General features: G+C 51.0%; 1 protein-coding gene and 1 non-coding gene across 29 annotated transcripts in view; both read left to right on the top strand.

The window, feature by feature from the left end:
* by (focal adhesion protein tensin) overlaps nucleotides 1–16,414 on the top strand; it is a 248,222-nt gene that overhangs the window by 165,922 nt on the left and 65,886 nt on the right. The window lies entirely within an intron of this gene.
* TRNAS-ACU (transfer RNA serine (anticodon ACU)) lies at nucleotides 9,858–9,929 on the top strand. Its single transcript has one exon. It is a non-coding gene; the product is annotated as a tRNA-Ser (tRNA).

Genomic DNA, 16,414 nt, shown 5'->3' with positions numbered 1-16,414 from the left:
ATAATCTGTCTGTCTGTTGTAGCCAGGAAGAAAGAAAAGGAAAGTGCACAGGCCTGCTCACTGGCTCAAGACGAGCCACAAGCGCTACCACGTGCAGATAGGAGAGTTGAAAGATGGGATAGAAAGACAGGATAGTAAAGACGCTCTAAAGACAAGGCCGATCCCGGAGGCAGTGCAATATCGGGCCAACCGGTGGCGGAAGTGAAGCAACCTTCAAGCACTCCGCCATATTTCCAATAATAAGTCCAATTGGACCCGTAACATATTCTACGGGGTCCGGACAATCGCACTGTCGGCAATAATCGAAACCCTGCTGGCGGTTTTCATAACGGCTCCAATCAGGCTGACAGCTAAGATGGGGCAGTTGGCCTCATCTTATCTGTGATAAGAGATCACAGATAAGAGGAGGCAGGTAGCGCTACATTACGGTCCGCTAGCGCCCTTTAAGTTTTATCAATGACAGCTCATCAGGCCGGTGCTTCTCGCATTCCACGCAAGGACTCGTGTCAGAATACAGCACTACATCGCGCTGCGGTTGCTCTGCTTGAAGCGAAGAAAAAAAATCTGTATAGCAATCGATATAAAACTGAAGAATGAATGAGAACTGCTCCTCTTATTTGCATTCGGCGTTCAGAACAACCTGCTGTGGCAGTATTTCAGAAGCGGTCAAGGTCTCAGGGTGCTTGTCTTTAGATAAGCTTCGACTTCGGCTGCATGCTGTGTGTATAACCGTATAAGGCATAACCCGCAAAAGACAAAGCAATAGCTTTGTATCCGGCTCTAGCGTATTAACTTAACAAATGTCTCTCTGTCATAATATGCGCTGTTTTTAATCTCGTCCTTGGTATTTGAGAAAAAAAGATAAAAGAACCAAGACCGATGTCCGGCTTTGAAACGAGGCGACATGACGGCAGTGTATCGGCCGCTCCATTTTTCGAAGGCGAAATTGTTCCGCAAATGAATTAAGCGGGGGTGCATACGTAAAAGGCAGCATGCTGAGGCGTGTACGAAGTGGGTCACGAAAGTTAAGCGATGACGCGATTGGCTCAGGTGCCTGTGTCGAGAAATCTCTCTGGGTTCACCCAATGAGTCGCTCTGACAGAGCGCCACTGCGCGGTTCTCTATCATTGCCTTGCTTTCCATTTTTTTTCTTGTCTGACGCGGAACGTAAACCTCTCTGTATAGAGAAAGTGTGCAGTTATTTGCTGCGAAGCCGTTCGGCTCGTTTCGACCTCCGGCGGAAACAAGTGGTCGCATATCGGGCTCGTCGCAGCGTCTGCAGTTTTTGACGAGCGCAGCTCACATTTTTTTGAGGTGTTTGTCGGGCGCTTGAGCCGATATTGTGCATTTGTAGCGGTTTTTATTTTCTCCCTCAAATGCGCGCACTGCTCGGTGCGACGAGCATTAAATTCTGTCCCGAGGTGGGTGGTTATATACGTCCGAACAAAATTGCAGTGACACGCGGCCGCGCGTTTCCTGCGCAGACTGAAGTGTGCCGTTATAAAAACGTTTAGTCAGTCTATAGACTGCCCATAGACATTTGTCTATCAAGTCTATAGACTCTCTATACAGAAACCCTAGAGAACAGTCTATAGGCAATACAAATCCTATAGATAGTCTATAGACAATCTATAGATTTATGGCCACTTTTAGTAGACTTTTTATATAGACAGTGTGCATACTATGAATAGACAAAAAGAAATCTATAAGAAGGGAATAGAGTCTATAGGTAGTCTATAGACTCTACAAACTGTCTACAAACCATTTTTATAAGGGTGGCAGCGCGGCGATTAGCTATGCGCTGGCTTGAGGTTCCACCTCACAGACAGATAAAGGCCGCATGTGGTGCGTGGCTACGGACGGAGCGTGTCCACCTCAGGCGTGTGCTTTACTAGCAAAGCATCGACGTATAAGGTTTGGTTTATTGGTGTTTAACGTCCCAAAGCGACTCAGGCAATGAGGTACGCCGTATAGTGAAGGGCTCCGGAAATTTCGACCACCTGGGGCTCTTTAACGTGCACTAACATCGGCACAGCACACGGGCATCTAGAACTTCACCTTCATAGAAATTCCGCCGCCGCGGCCCGCGTCTTTCGGGTCAGCAGCCGAGCGCCGTAACTACTGAGCCACCGCGGCGGGTCGACGTGTGAGGCCATTGTGTCGTGGTAATATTAAAACCGGAGGTAAAACCAGATGTTCTCTTTTTGACGCTCTTTTAGAAACTCTTGAATTACCGCATGGCCAGGAATCCCGCGCACGAAAGTATAGTTTCGATAAATTCTTTCATTCGTTATCGAGGGGCAGAAAATTTTACCCGTGTGTGAATGAGGGTGGCTTGCTCGCTTCGATAATTTTATAATAAAATTGCAGAATGAGAGAATCCAACAAAAAAAGGATCTTACTGATTCGCAGACTTGGCGACTGAGTAGAGGCCCATCGCCTAGCTGGCGACGACGCAGTCTTGGGCGCTGAAATTGTTTACCATGCGATTCGCATTGCATTTTGTTTGTCGTTCAGCAAGGAGGACTTCTTTTGCGTCGTGTTGTCGCTACCATCGTTGCGTCTCAATGAAACTTAATCCAGTGGCCAATTAATTGGCCTTTTGCATGTAACCACGATAATATTTTTCATCGCTTAGTTCGGAACTGCTCGGACTAGAACTTCGACTGTAGGAGCAAGAGCAATTTGTTTCTGACATAGGTGACAGCAAATCATGCAAATCGCTTGAAGAACGCTCTAACCTACTATGCATTTTTCATTGCTTTTCGGCCAGCCGCTTTATCGTGGGTCAATCTCCTAATCTCATCTAAATTGTTGATGTCGCACTCTTGAATATATTTCAAAGCGTTTCGATAAAATTAAAAGAAAAATTTGACGGTTAGTGCCGAGCAGCACTATTGTTGCCATTAACGGAAAGGAAGGTAGTGATAGTAAGACAGGTAGAAATGAAGGAGTTACTGGCAGAGATGTACTTTCTAATGCTGTGTGCGTGTAGACGAGTTTAGGGCTCTCGACGTATGTTTTCTTTTTTTCCACCGCAGATTCTACAGAAGTGTCCATTTCAGGGCTTATCAAAACTTACTAGAAACAATGACGTTGCTGTCGCCTTCGTAGATAAGGGGGAAGGCAACAACAATGGTGCGACGCGCGCGCAAAGCGCTTCTAAAGGCGTCCCGACAATCTCATGAATAACAAGAGCGTGTTTGTTGGGAGGAGGTTGGCGTGGCCTGCTGGTCGTCGCTTGTTCGCTGCGCGCGCCTTTAAACGAACGACCACAAAAGCAGCGCAGTCCTGTCGGGAGGAACCTTTTGAAGTTGCGACGGCGTTCCGGAGTGCGGGACCCGCATTGACAACGCGAATGGCAGGCTTTGCGGAGAGTTTGGGAGGGGGAAGCGCTGAAGCTATAAGGGTCACACTTCGCGCGTAGTGAAAGAGCCTGCCCGCACGATCATGCTAGTTTGTGTTGTGACCTCCAGCGGAGTGGTCCGACCTCCGGTCCACGTTGCACAAGTACCGCGGTTGCTTGTGCCAGTTAGATTAGAGAGCACACCTCTCAGAATCCGCAGAGTTTGCGTCGACACACTATCGGTGTTGACGGTCCCGCGAAGGAATAAGTGAAGAAGTGTCCGGTGAAAAATGTACCTCTGGCCAACCGAATAAAGTAAAACAGGAACAGACGAAAAATGTGGGGCGCGCTTATCTTGAAGGAACCGATAACGTGCCACTCAGCCGATTGAGTCACTCGTGCGATACGCCCAGTTCGAAGGATGAACAGCCTCCGGCGACATTTAAACATCGAAGAGGGCACGGCGGGCTGAGCCATTGCCAACAGCTTTGTTTGTAAGCGGGAACCATTCCAGCAGAATTGTTTCGGTGGGATGTCTTTTTTATTCCCTTTCCTTGGGCACCTGTACGAGAAATTGTATTTGACACCGTACTCCACATGGTGTGCCGGCGGCTGCTTGGGCGGGCGTTGGCAGAAGCGTGCGGGAACAGAACAAAAATAGCGAGGGGTCCTTTCGAAGAACTACGTTCCTATAGTGCCCCCCCCCCCCCCCCTCTTCTCTCTCACTTTCTCCCCTGGCGTGCGGTGGCGCTTAGTGGTGATTCATTGTTCCCGCCATGTCTGCTGCCGCGAAACCGCCTCGCCTCCCCCCGCGACTTCACCCCCCCCCCCCCCCCCCCCCCCCCCGGTTATGTACTACTTCGCGTCGCCGAAGCTGTCGCGCCGTCTTTAATTGTCACCTGCCTGCCGCAGTTCCCCTTCTCGATGGCCGCAGGGGAGGCTAGAGGAGGGCAGGCGACGCCTCCGAGTTCGTTAGCGGAACAATGACAACGCTCGGTCGTTGAGCTGCACGAGCCTGTCGCAGTGTTTACAAGCTGTTTACGGCTTCGTTCTCCCAGGGCCGTGCAGCTCACCTCGCATTGGCGCATACCTGCGCCGGTTGCACCAGCACTTGCTTCTGGGCCGAGTGTTCTTGTTAAGACAGCGGACGCTAGCTACCTTGAGGGACTGTGGAACACATGGAAGACATTTTTACGCCTCTACGTCAAAGGCACTAGCCAAGTGGCGCAATCCTGATGAGTGACTGGCAAAAGACTTTACTGATTGTCAGTACGCAGCACGCACGCACGCACGCACACACACACGCACACACACACACACACACACACACACACACACACACACACACACACACACACACACACACACACACACACACACACACACACACACACACACACACACACACACACACACACACACACACACACACACACACACACACACGCACGCACGCACGCACGCACGCACGCACACGCGCACGCACACGCGCACGCACACGCACGCACACACACACGCACACACACACACACACACGCACACACACACACACACACACACACACACACACACACACACACACACACACACACACACACACACACACACACACACACACACACACACACACACACACACACACACACACACACACACACACACACACACACACACTATTCAGGAGTGAACGGTCAGTCTAGTTTGTCGAATAGGCTCAAATCTCGGGTGTGTCGCGCCTCAGCTTGCTCCACCCAAAGGAAAAAAAAAACTTCATACCCTTGTCGTCAGAAAAAAATCTATTGAAGGACACGGTGACTGCTTCTATCTTATCAGTGTCGTTTCTGCCTGCTCAAGCCATACATTGGCGAGTGGTGTACGACCTTCAATGAAATCAGTCTTTTCCAGAGAGCCAGTTTATTCGACCTATCATTCTGAGGTGTTCCGCCCACACCCTAGGTTACGAAACTCCCCCGCTAGCTTGCGGTGCACCGGTTTGCAGTCAGCCGAAACGTAAACTGAGCATCGTTAGGTCGCGAGATAAAGGAGGCCGCGCTCAGGCTAAGTGCACCCGGTGTAGGAGGGCACATGCAAAACAAAATGAAGCAAAACAAGCAAGCAAACTGCGGGAATCGTGTAAACAAAACGCCCATCTGCGGCGCTGCGGTCACGTGTGATTACGGCCTTGAATTCAGTTAAAGGGGTGTGCCCACGGCGCGGGAAAAAAAAACCGGCCCCCAACGCAATCTTCCGCGTATCTCGCCGCCCATTTGTCTACCGTGCACTGCACTGTGGAGAAGCCGCAGCAGCCACGAAGCTTGCTCTCTGTGTGTGCTCCGTGCTAGGTGGCAGCAAAATATGCGCAGAAAATATAGAGGGCGGCGAGGAAGGGGGGGGGGGGGGTCGAACAAGCTGTTGTAGGCGCGCCCAAAACAGCGAGTAAGCGGGTTACGTAGTGGTGTTGCGAGCACTGGATACACGCGTTCGGAGGCAGGAGGGGGGGGGGGGGGGGAGGTAACAAGAAGAAGCGTCCCTGGGTTCGGCAGCATCGTTTGTAATTGGCGTCTCGGGCTGCGTGCTCCACGCGCTCCGCCGGAAACGCAACGCCCGCTCGTATGTAAAACAGCCCGGGACGAGGAGGTTCCGGCTGATATTCGGCCGCGCATTCATTGAGCCCGCTGGGGGCGTGCCCCGCTGACGCCGCCGTCGATGTAAAAGGTCGCCGAGAGGGAGGAGGAAATCGGGAAGGAGGAATCCAGGGTATGCCGCGTGCCTCAGCAGGCACCGTTCTCCCGACACGCGTCGTCATGGTTACCCGTACGCGGGCGGCTTTTTCGCCCGTAGGCCCGTTCACGTATATTGATAACTTTTCTCGAGAAATTCCGCGAACGTGGCGCCGACCCGTGGGCGCGCTCACCGAAAGTTTTACGGGGTCTGTCAGCTTGCTGGTTTATGTAACGCGTGAAAGTAACCGCGGTAAACTCCTCCGTTTTCCACCCCTTTCCGCTCTCTCAGTTTTGGAGTCATTTACATTGTGTTCAGGAGCACCCTCGGCGCCCCACCGATTTCATTGGTTGTCAGAATGATGGTGATGCGTCTCACGATGTATAAGCATGAATATTATATGCGGTTGAGAGCCGCGACGCGACGCCCCTGGATTGAGTGACATGAATTGGTGCTGATAGCGGTTGGTTTAGAAGTTTCAGCCCAAGGTGCGATCCTATTTAAGGAAAGAACTGATCATATGAGCAAAAACGCAGGTTCTTTGTTATTGGTTTCCAGCGGTCCTTTTAAGCCTGCTTGCTCGTCAATTTATTGTCTCGGAGAGACTTAATGTTACGTGGTTGAGTGAAGAAGGCGCGCTTGCAAGCACTCCCCTAAAGTTTACCCCCCCCCCCACCCCCCCCCCCCCCCCCCCCTTTTTGTCCCCATGTCGGAAGGAACGTCTTGCGAGGATATAGACGAAGAGAAAGAGAACGGAATTGTCGATAATGCGGTGGCAACAAAATTTGCGGGGAGGCGCTTATTACAAATTCCGTTTCACCAGTTGGGTCTGCCTGTGTCCTCTGCGGTTGTTCTTTCCATTGGCGCTTCTTTGCTTGGTCGAAGTGACAGGCCCTGAGTGTGCGCTCTGCTGTGCAAAATTTCCTGCAAGAATTGCAGCGAGATACATATTGAGTTTTTTCTTTTTTTTCTCTCTCTTCCCGCTCTCAGTCAGTGCGAAACTGAAACATTACATGCGTTGTACACGATTGTGCACATAAGCCGTTATCCCGTCTTCGATCTCTGAGTTAACAGGACCCCTGTCTTTGCGTCTTCAAATCTGTCAGCCTACACACTATTATTATTCTTTTTCCCTTCAAAACGCTCCTGTTTCCAGCAATTAACCGCCTGTGTCTTAGCTCCGTAGTTAAGTATGTGCCATCTTATTTGAGGCCAACTAACCAACCAAAATTTGCGGCGCACTGTGTCGAAGTCTTCGCTCTCCTGCAGCAGCGGCCACGTCTAGCGGAGGTCCCGATTGCGTCGCGGGGAGCTGTTCTGCCTCCGGCGCGGTCGTAAGTGCCCGCAACCGTCTGCGCTGCTGCCCGCGTGGTGCATTTGCGATTCGCGCGAAACATGCGCGCGCTGAACGGCGTCTTTTCATGCGCCTGCAGTCGCTTGCCCCACGGAGGGGCCACGAGGCAGCGATAGAGCTGTCGGCGCGTCTGGCGGCCCGGATTCTAGCCCGAGGTGTCGGGTTTCGGCGCTTCTCGGGAGGGACCCGGAGTGGCCTCGACTGCGACGACCCGACGGCGCAAGGAGCCACCACACAAGGAGCGCGACCTTCTCTCTCTCTCTCTCCGCTCGCCGCTTTGCGATCGCCCGACGTCGGCACTTTGTCGGCGCAGTGCTGTTGCTCTCGATGGCGTGTCGATGTAAGTAAGGGGACCACCCACCGGGAAACTGCAGTGTCGGTGGCGCAGAACGATTTGGGCGGGATCAATGTCGACTCCCCCAGAGAGAAATTGAAGTTTCCGCTGAACTCTTGCACGGCATGTCTTCAGAGAAGTGCGCAGATCATCCTTTTTTTTTTTTCGAAAAAGAAAGAGTGGAACTTGTTGCCAGTAGGGCACACCTCTCTTCCTTTCTTCTTTCACTCCCTCCTTTACCCTTCCCTTACGGCGTGGTTCAGGTGTCCAACGATATATGAGACAGATACTGCGCCATTTCCTTTCCCCCCAAAACCAATTATTATTATTATTAACTTGTTGCCAGATGAATGTGTTTCAGTCGGTGGTAGTCGTGGTTTTTATTCTCTGCTGTATTTGTCAGTGTAATATTGTTTGCATTTTTGAACTTTCTGTAGCCTTTGCAATGCGAACTTATTGCTTTTTCTTACCTTGATGTTATCTCTGTTTTTGTACTTTCTTGCTTATTATTGTGAAAAAAATTGCCGCGTCGTTCTAAAACTGTCTTCCGTGCGGTAATTCCCTCGATGCGACGCCGGTATTCTCTATATAAAATAAGTAAATAAATAAGACTAAGCATGAACACTTGTAGTGGTCTGCGAAGGTAAGAAACTTATTATAAATTGTTATAAGTTCAAAATTAGACTAAGCCTCCACGCTTTCGATTCAGACGTACTTCTTTTCAAGATGCAGCGTTTACTCTTCGCATCTTTCCTTTACGCACGCCTCGGTAACATTTTAAAATGCTGTTAATTCAGCGAACACTTATTGGTGTTTGTCAGTCCCTGCGATAGCGCCATTTTGCTCCTGGCATGCCTCACCGCTCCTATCCGTACCACCCAGATGCTATTTATTCAGCTGTACAAGGGCTTGTTTGCTCCTGGTGCCATGGGCTTTTTTCCACCCGAGGTCAGCTGACGTCGCCTCATTGAAGAACTGCAACTTAAGGGGCGGAAATGAGTGCTTGATTCCATCTGGGATAGCGCTTCTTCAAGGTTACTACGAAGGTCACATATAGGCTAGCCTCTAAGATTTGATAACGATATTTGTGAGGCGTCGTAAAGTAATTATTTTCTCGGAGAAAAATTGTCGCGGCACTCGCGGTTCATAGGCGTCTCCTATTGTTCCCTATATTTCTTTCCATTGCCTCTGAATCCAGGTTACAAGGATTTTTTCTTTTAAAAAAGCAGCTTTAATAATAATAATAATTGGTTTTTGGGGAAAGGAAATGGCGCTGTATCTGTCTCATATATCTTAGGACACCTGAACCGCGCCGTAAGCGAAGGGATAAAGGAGGGAGTGAAAGAAGAAAGGAAGAAGGAGGTGCCGTAGTGGAGGGCTCCGGAATAATTTCGACCACCTGGGGATCTTTAACGTGCACTGACATCGCACAGCACACGGGCGCCTTAGCGTTTTTCCTCCATAAAAACGCAGCCGCCGCGGTCGGGTTCGAACCCGGGAACTCTGGATCAGTAGCCGAGCGCCCTAACCACTGAGCCACCGCGGCGGGGCAAAAGGAGCTTTCTTTTCATGCGTTTAAAGCTGAGAGATGGATAGAGCTCATTACAGCTGTCACGAGAACTCCACTACATGAGCTGCGCGCTTGCTCATCGTTGGCAAATACCCGACTGACGTGACAGGCGCGACGCGCGGATGGTTGAAATTTCGCCGCTATCAGCGAGAAATGGGAAGCGAGGAAGTCTCGCGGGCATGCAGCCGCTCGCCGACCGAGTGGAGGCAAGCGGATCCTGGGTCTTTTCACCGTCGCGTGGTGCGCCGTCTCACCGCACTGTCCAAACAGGAAGCGCGAGGCACACATATCACGGCCGGAACTTTCCTTATTTATAGTCCGCGTTGCTCGCAGAGCTTGACATAGAGCGCGTGTTCTTTCTTTTTGTCTGTGTTTGCACAAACACTTCTCGTGCACCTCCGCGTTGCGTGCGCTTTTCTAAGAGCGTTAGCTCTTACTCATCACGTTTCGAGATTTAGTGGGGTCTGCCACCACCCTGAGATCACAGCGCCACTGTGACAGCAATTAGAAAACAGCATATCTCGCATGCCCCGCCGCGGTGGCTCAGTGGTTAGGGCGCCCGACTACTGATCTGGAGTTCCCGGGTTCGAACCCGACCGCGGCGGCTGCGTTTTTATGGAGGAAAAACGCTAAGGCGCCCGTGTGCTGTGCGATGTCAGTGCACGTTAAAGATCCCCAGGTGGTCGAAATTATTCCGGAGCCCTCCACTACGGCACCTCTCTCCCTTTCTTCTTTCACTCCCTCCTTTACCCTTCACTTACGGCGCGGTTCAGGTGTCCAACGATATATGAGACAGATACTGCGCCATTTCCTTTCCCCCCAAAAACCAATTATTATTATTATTATCTCGCATTGAGACTTGTAGCGCCATCTACAATAGCATTGTAGAAACAACCACCTGCCGCGTGCCAATGATGACGTCACGGTCCAATATGGTGGATGGAGGTGGAACTATGGGGCCGCGGCCATTAAAATTTGTTGTGCCCTCCCATCCGTCTCCCCCCTAAAAAATATCCTATAACGGGAGGAAGACTGTCCCGGCACGGGACCGTATACATTCGTTCCGATATATATATATATATATATATATATACTCCGACAAGAAGGGACAGCCATCCGGGTACAGTTGTGTACCGAATTGGGTAGGCAAATAAGACCCTATGGGTTGGTGTATAGAAATAAAATCACAATTAAATAACAGATCAACATTGTATACATGCAATTACTAATTGAAGCGTTACCATATGGCACCGCAAGCCGAATTCTAGGCCCATACCTTGACCCCCTCCCCGAATGAAACAAATTCTGTTTGCTACGTATCTTGAGGGGGTGTAACTCGACAACGGGCGCGTTCTTCTTCGCTTTCTTCGTCTAGTAAACAAAACAGCTAATGCTCGTTACTTCGTCTTCCAGACGGTGGCGGCCTTTTTTTGTTGTTGTTGAGAACGGCATAATGAGAACAAAAACTTAAAAAAATAACATGCAGTCAGGCAAGCACGGGCGCAGCTGAGCATAAAATGTGATTGAGCCAGTTCCCGTTGTAAAGGCACAGGGAGTGGAAGCATTCTTTATTATATACTACAGAGGCTTGATTGGCTATTCAGGTGACAGTACTTGTGTAAAGAGTGCTAGGAAGTGATGAGCACGCACGCATATAAGCAAAAAGAGAGTGATGTTTCCAACGAATGCGCGCTGCGGAATGAATAAACACACCGCGAGCACGTGCTCGTGGAAGCGTCAGTATTTTTACTACCTGCATTCAAAGCTGCGCCGGGTGTGACGTCAGTGCCCCGAAAATAATCTGCTAAATTCAGCAACCATCTGTGTTTCTTTTCACTATGCACTGTCCCCTAGCTAAATAGTCGCTGCTTTGCATTCGTTTGCCCGCACCTGACAGCTCCGGTGAGCAAAGAGATGGGACGCCCCCTCTTGGGCCGAGATTTACGGCAGCCACGGCCCGGTTCGGTCAGGTTATCTCGCCGGAGCCGGGAGCGTAAATCACGGTTCCCTCGCTCGCATGTACGGATGCGTTTGGGCGAGCTCGATCGACGCAGATGGCTCCCGCGCGCCGTCTCGTGACCCCGCTGCGCGAGCGTGCACACGCGCCGCGCGTGTTGTACCAGCTGCCGAGGCATGCATGCATACACGGAGGAGTGGACGTCGTGAGGCGGAGGGCGCCCGCAGCTGCGAATTTCATTGTCGGCTCCCATGCCGCCGCCTCCGCGGCTTCTTCGCTCGCCACTCTCGGGCCAAAACGCTGGGGCGCACGTGCGCCTATGCCGGCTACCAAAACGACTCCCGCCGCGTCGGCCAACTGAGCGAAGCCGCACTGTCAAAGGGCAAATAAGCGAAAGGGAACGTATCAGATGCTGGCGGCAAGCATCCGCGCTGACCCCTGGGGAGCCATTTGCGGCAGCCATGCTGGACCCCGCTGTGGGCTGCGTGGAATCCCCCCCCCCCCCCCCCCCTCCACCCGGTGTGCACGAGTCTTGACCAAATGCGGCTGGATAGAGGAGGAGGAGGTCATCCCCAGGGCTCTGAGGAGCAGGGTTGAGGAGGCGCGAGCTGTAGCTTTTGGCTGGTTCCTGGAATAACGTGGGCATTGGGACGCGCGTCCAGGTGACTTCTCTGCAGGAGCCTCTCGCTCATTCGGGATGGCTGACGAGCGACCACACCCGTGTGCTGCGTACGGGGAAAAGTGAGCGAATTCTCCGAATGGCTTCACGATGCGTGCGTTGCGAAATAAATTATGCAGCTTCGACCCATCATTGTAGGAGGCGGTCATACTTCGCGCGCACGCAAGGCATGCGGAGATATGACGCTGCGAATTGGCAGGGGAGCAGGGTTTTCTGTTTTCTTTTTTCTGACTATACGACAACTCTACACCGCAATGAATCTTAATTTTGCCCAGAAGGCTTTTAAAATTTCAAATAGGGCAGAAAAAATCTGTGCCAGGGGAAAAAAAATATGGTATTCGGGTACACAAACTTTTAGAGATCACGGTGTCAACTGCGAAGCTGTATTTTTTATATATTTTTCTCTTGAGTGCTGCTTCTTACCTTTCGTGCAGCGCGCTTCGGGCGACATCCATTCGAACTATATACGCGATCGCTGGCTGTGGACGGAAGCCCCAAACTCATAATATGCCTCAATATTAAGTATTCCGTAATGCTTTAGAGCGCAACCTTATAGGATAGTGACGCTAGTTCCAGGCGATCCATCAACTATGCCGCGCCAAACTTGGCTCTTAACGCGGGTAACACCGCGGAGAACGTTGGCCGGTTCATCGGGCCATCAATCATTTTGACGCCGCTAGACTCGCGTCTTTTTTTTTTTTTGGATTAAAGAAAGGAGGGGAGCTAGTCAAAACATTTTCCCACGTTTTTGATATAGAGTCACGGGGGTAAAAAGTAAAGAGTCTCCACACGCTCGCAATTAAGTATACATTGTTGACCTAATCGCCCTTCCTCCGTGAAACGGGGTCAGCTATCTATGCTTGTATTGGGCGCGTCATTGAAGCCAGAAGTAAGACAAAAATCAACAAAAACGCCGGCGCTGAAAACAAAGCTGCAATGGGCGGGTTAGGCGGCTATCGGCGCTGCATGTGCCTGCTACCTCTGAGTGCAGTTATGCGTGTGCCGTAATACTATGCAGAGCAATGTAGTACACATGTGCGTGGCGCGTACGTGTACGCGCGCTCCTCCTCCCACCTGACTTGGCTGCGAGTGGCCCTGGACAAATCGAGCGGCGGCGCTGCTCCTTCGCTTCATCGGCCGTGGCCCGGGGCACGTCTACGCTTTTTGGACAGGAGCCAGCGTTGTATAAATGGCCTGCCTCCGAGATGCTCGCATGCATCAGCGCGGCTGCACGCACTGCGACGTCACAGTCTTGCACGCGGACACACGCTGCGCAGGAAAACTCGAGCTTCACCTTGCGACGCGCCAGCGGGCGAGCCTATTATTATTATTATTATTATTATTATTATTATTATTATTATTATTATTATTATTATTATTATTATTATTATTATTATTATTATTATTATTATTATTATTATTATTATTATGCGTCGCCGCTTCGCACTACTCAAAGGGCACCGCGCAGGAACTCGCTCGGCTCTATAATAGAGCAGACCAATATTGATTAAGCCATTACACGTTCCCTAATTAACTAGCGGATGTTATTAACACAAAACGCAGGAAAACTCTGTCGTTACGTTCATGAATTATGCGATACCGAAACTTCCACGTGGCTCCATGGCTTCCCGACGACACTCGCTACCGCCTCTTCGGGAACTTGGTGATTTTCGTCCGCTATTTTCTTTGTTCCTTCTTGCGCCTGCCAGCTGTCAGGCGGTATAGGGCGCATAGGGGAACGCGGTATGGCCTCCTATTACTTCGGGTTCATCTCTATTTGTTGCGTTTTCTCAGGGGCCAGCCACGCGAGAGGTTTTACCTGCGTATTTTTTATTTTGTTTTGTTTTGCAAGAACTTCCCGAAATTGCTCCCCTGTCATGAGCTCCGCAGCGCGAGCGAGGCAGCTGCTTTAATGGCTGATGCCCTGTGCCCGGACTATGCACACGCCCCAGCGCGCTCTAAGGTAACGAACCTGCGTGGTATGCGGCTGACCTTTCTCTGCGAGGGCGTCGTCACAGCGAACCGTCTTCCTTCATTGTCTCTGCTTGATCCTTCGGCTGTCTTTTTTGCATAGTACAGCAGTCGCTGCGAGTGGAGACCACGTGAATAGATCATGAAAGATGAAGCACAGAAGAGAGCTTTATAAGTGTGAGCAGGGTGGAAAGTGTTGGAGCCAGCATCATCCGTCACTACATGTATTGCATTCTTTGCTGGGTGCACTTGAGGCCCCACCTGGTTCAAATGCTTCGGATACAGTGTGACGAGCTGGTACTCAAGTCTGCCGTGGAAAACACGGTGCATCAGTCCCCTTCGTTTCTGGAGCTTAAAGCGTGAACACACGTGCACCAAAGCCTTAAATACTTTGCTTGGATATGGTCTACCTATTATCAGGATTATCCAAGAAAAGTCTATGTGAACTTAGGAGAAAGCGTTAATTCTATTCGACGAGATACCTAACCAGTGGTGAATATACGCCGTGCTTTATTGGATGCAGGTATTATATACCGTATCCAGAGCTGCAGTCAGGACATAAACCGATATCCTCCAAACGCTCTCAATCATCGGCGTAACGAAAGGGTCGTTAAAGCAGCTGCTGTTTTTGTGCATTCATTATATGTGATTTATTTGCGAAGTATTATAATGTATGCATTATTTAGTCTTTAGGCTCCAAAAAACACCTTTTCCTCACACACACAAAAAAAATTAGGGGTTCGCTTAAGCTTCGCCTAATAGTAAACGCGATATCGCCTTTTCCTTTTTTCTCTTTTTCTTCCTCCTCACTCTCATTTCTCACTGACTGAAAATCCAATAGCCAATCACGGTCATCGATTACAATCACAATTGCCTATTACCAATCACTATCTAGGCTACGCTGCACGACGTACTACGGCACTACATGCACACGGTTTGTTTCGGTACAGTGAAGCACCATAGCACCGCCTTTTACATTCCGCGCAATTTCTGACGCCTAATTAGCATATTTATGTCTGGTTTTATTTTTAAAAATCACTAACATCAGTGCAAATCCCAAACACACGTTACTGAGTCCTACACGCCACGACGCGTTCACTAGGTGCCGCACTAACGCGCTTGAACTAACGACCCTACGTGGCCTATCGTTGCGTGCCCACCTGGCACTCGGAGGGCGTTGGCACGAACCCCTACGGCGGCTAATTTCTTCTTTCATTCGAAACTTCGGGGATTTTTTCCGACTGACGCCGAACGACGGCCGACGTCGGGTTTTCAGCAGAATGAGCTCCTTACGCTAGCGCGTAATATTGCCCCCGCAGCATATTTCGCTTCCTTCCGAGCGTGTTTGCTTTCCAAGTCTCCCTGTAGCGCGGCTCGGCGTCTCTGAAGTTCCGAAGTGGCGCGAAACACACTGAAGGTCGTTTGGACAAGCCCGGCTGTTCAACCGCGTCGGTTGGGGCCAGCTTCCTGCTTTTCTGCTCCGGCCCAGGTGACAGCTGTGCAGCGTACAGGGGGCATCGCGCGCCTTCGCCTCTCCTGTCTGTGGTTGCCTGCAGCGGCGCTTGAAAAAAGCGTTCGCCTACGCGAACCGTGCCGAGCTGTGTCTCCGCAAGTGTGGCCGTAAAAAAGAACGCCGCTTTAGTTTGCTCGATTGGCCGACTGCGCAGTTCGCGCACACAGGCTGCACTTGCGGTGGCGGAGAAAAATTAAAAAAAAAAAAAACTCGAGGGCGTTAACGAAGGTAAACTCAGACCCATGAGTTTCCTTCTGGAGCCGCTCCCCCCCCCCCCCAAAGAAAAATAAAAGGAATGACAGAGAGGGCAGAAAAAAGGGAAGAAAGACGTCGAACTGCTAACGCTGTTTGTTTTGTGATTCCAATGACGCGGAGAAGCCGTGTTTTCACAGCAGCGGCCCATCATATCTGCGTGTGAGCAAATCCCGCGCTGATTCTCTGCCGTCTGCTGCACGTTTGGTCACGTCTTCGCAGACTTCGACCCTTTCCGAAGCGTTCGGCACCGAACTGCTTCATTTCTCAATTTTTATTATTTTTCTTTTATTTGCTTTCGGCGTCCCTTTTGCGTATCCGCCGGTTTACAACCGGCTCTGACGCCTAGATGTGTGGCAGGCAGCGTGCTCTCGCCCCCCTCCATCGTTATGTGCCGCGTACAGTACAGCTGGCCCTCGGTGCGTCTCGCGCCAGCTGCTCCCATATTCGCCGGCTTGCGAGTGCCGCAGTCGCTCGGCTGGGCTCGCCGCACACGGAGCGTTGGCGTGCCGTCTACGAGCACTTCGAAGTGCTCGGTGCGGCAGAGTATGGAAGTTGCTGCGGCACTATCAGTTGGTGCATTTCTTGGGATGACTCTTTACACGGGACGAACGTGTGGAAGGGGCACGGGGCAAGGCACTGCACTAACAATTGATTCACTTCCGAAAACGTCACACGAATTTCTCTCTGCGTGGGCGACACTCCGCGATTGGCAGC

Source organism: Amblyomma americanum, chromosome 3 (assembly GCF_052857255.1).
Source record: "Amblyomma americanum isolate KBUSLIRL-KWMA chromosome 3, ASM5285725v1, whole genome shotgun sequence".
Lineage (NCBI taxonomy): Eukaryota > Metazoa > Arthropoda > Arachnida > Ixodida > Ixodidae > Amblyomma > Amblyomma americanum.
This window is presented reverse-complemented; position numbering and strand designations above follow the sequence as displayed.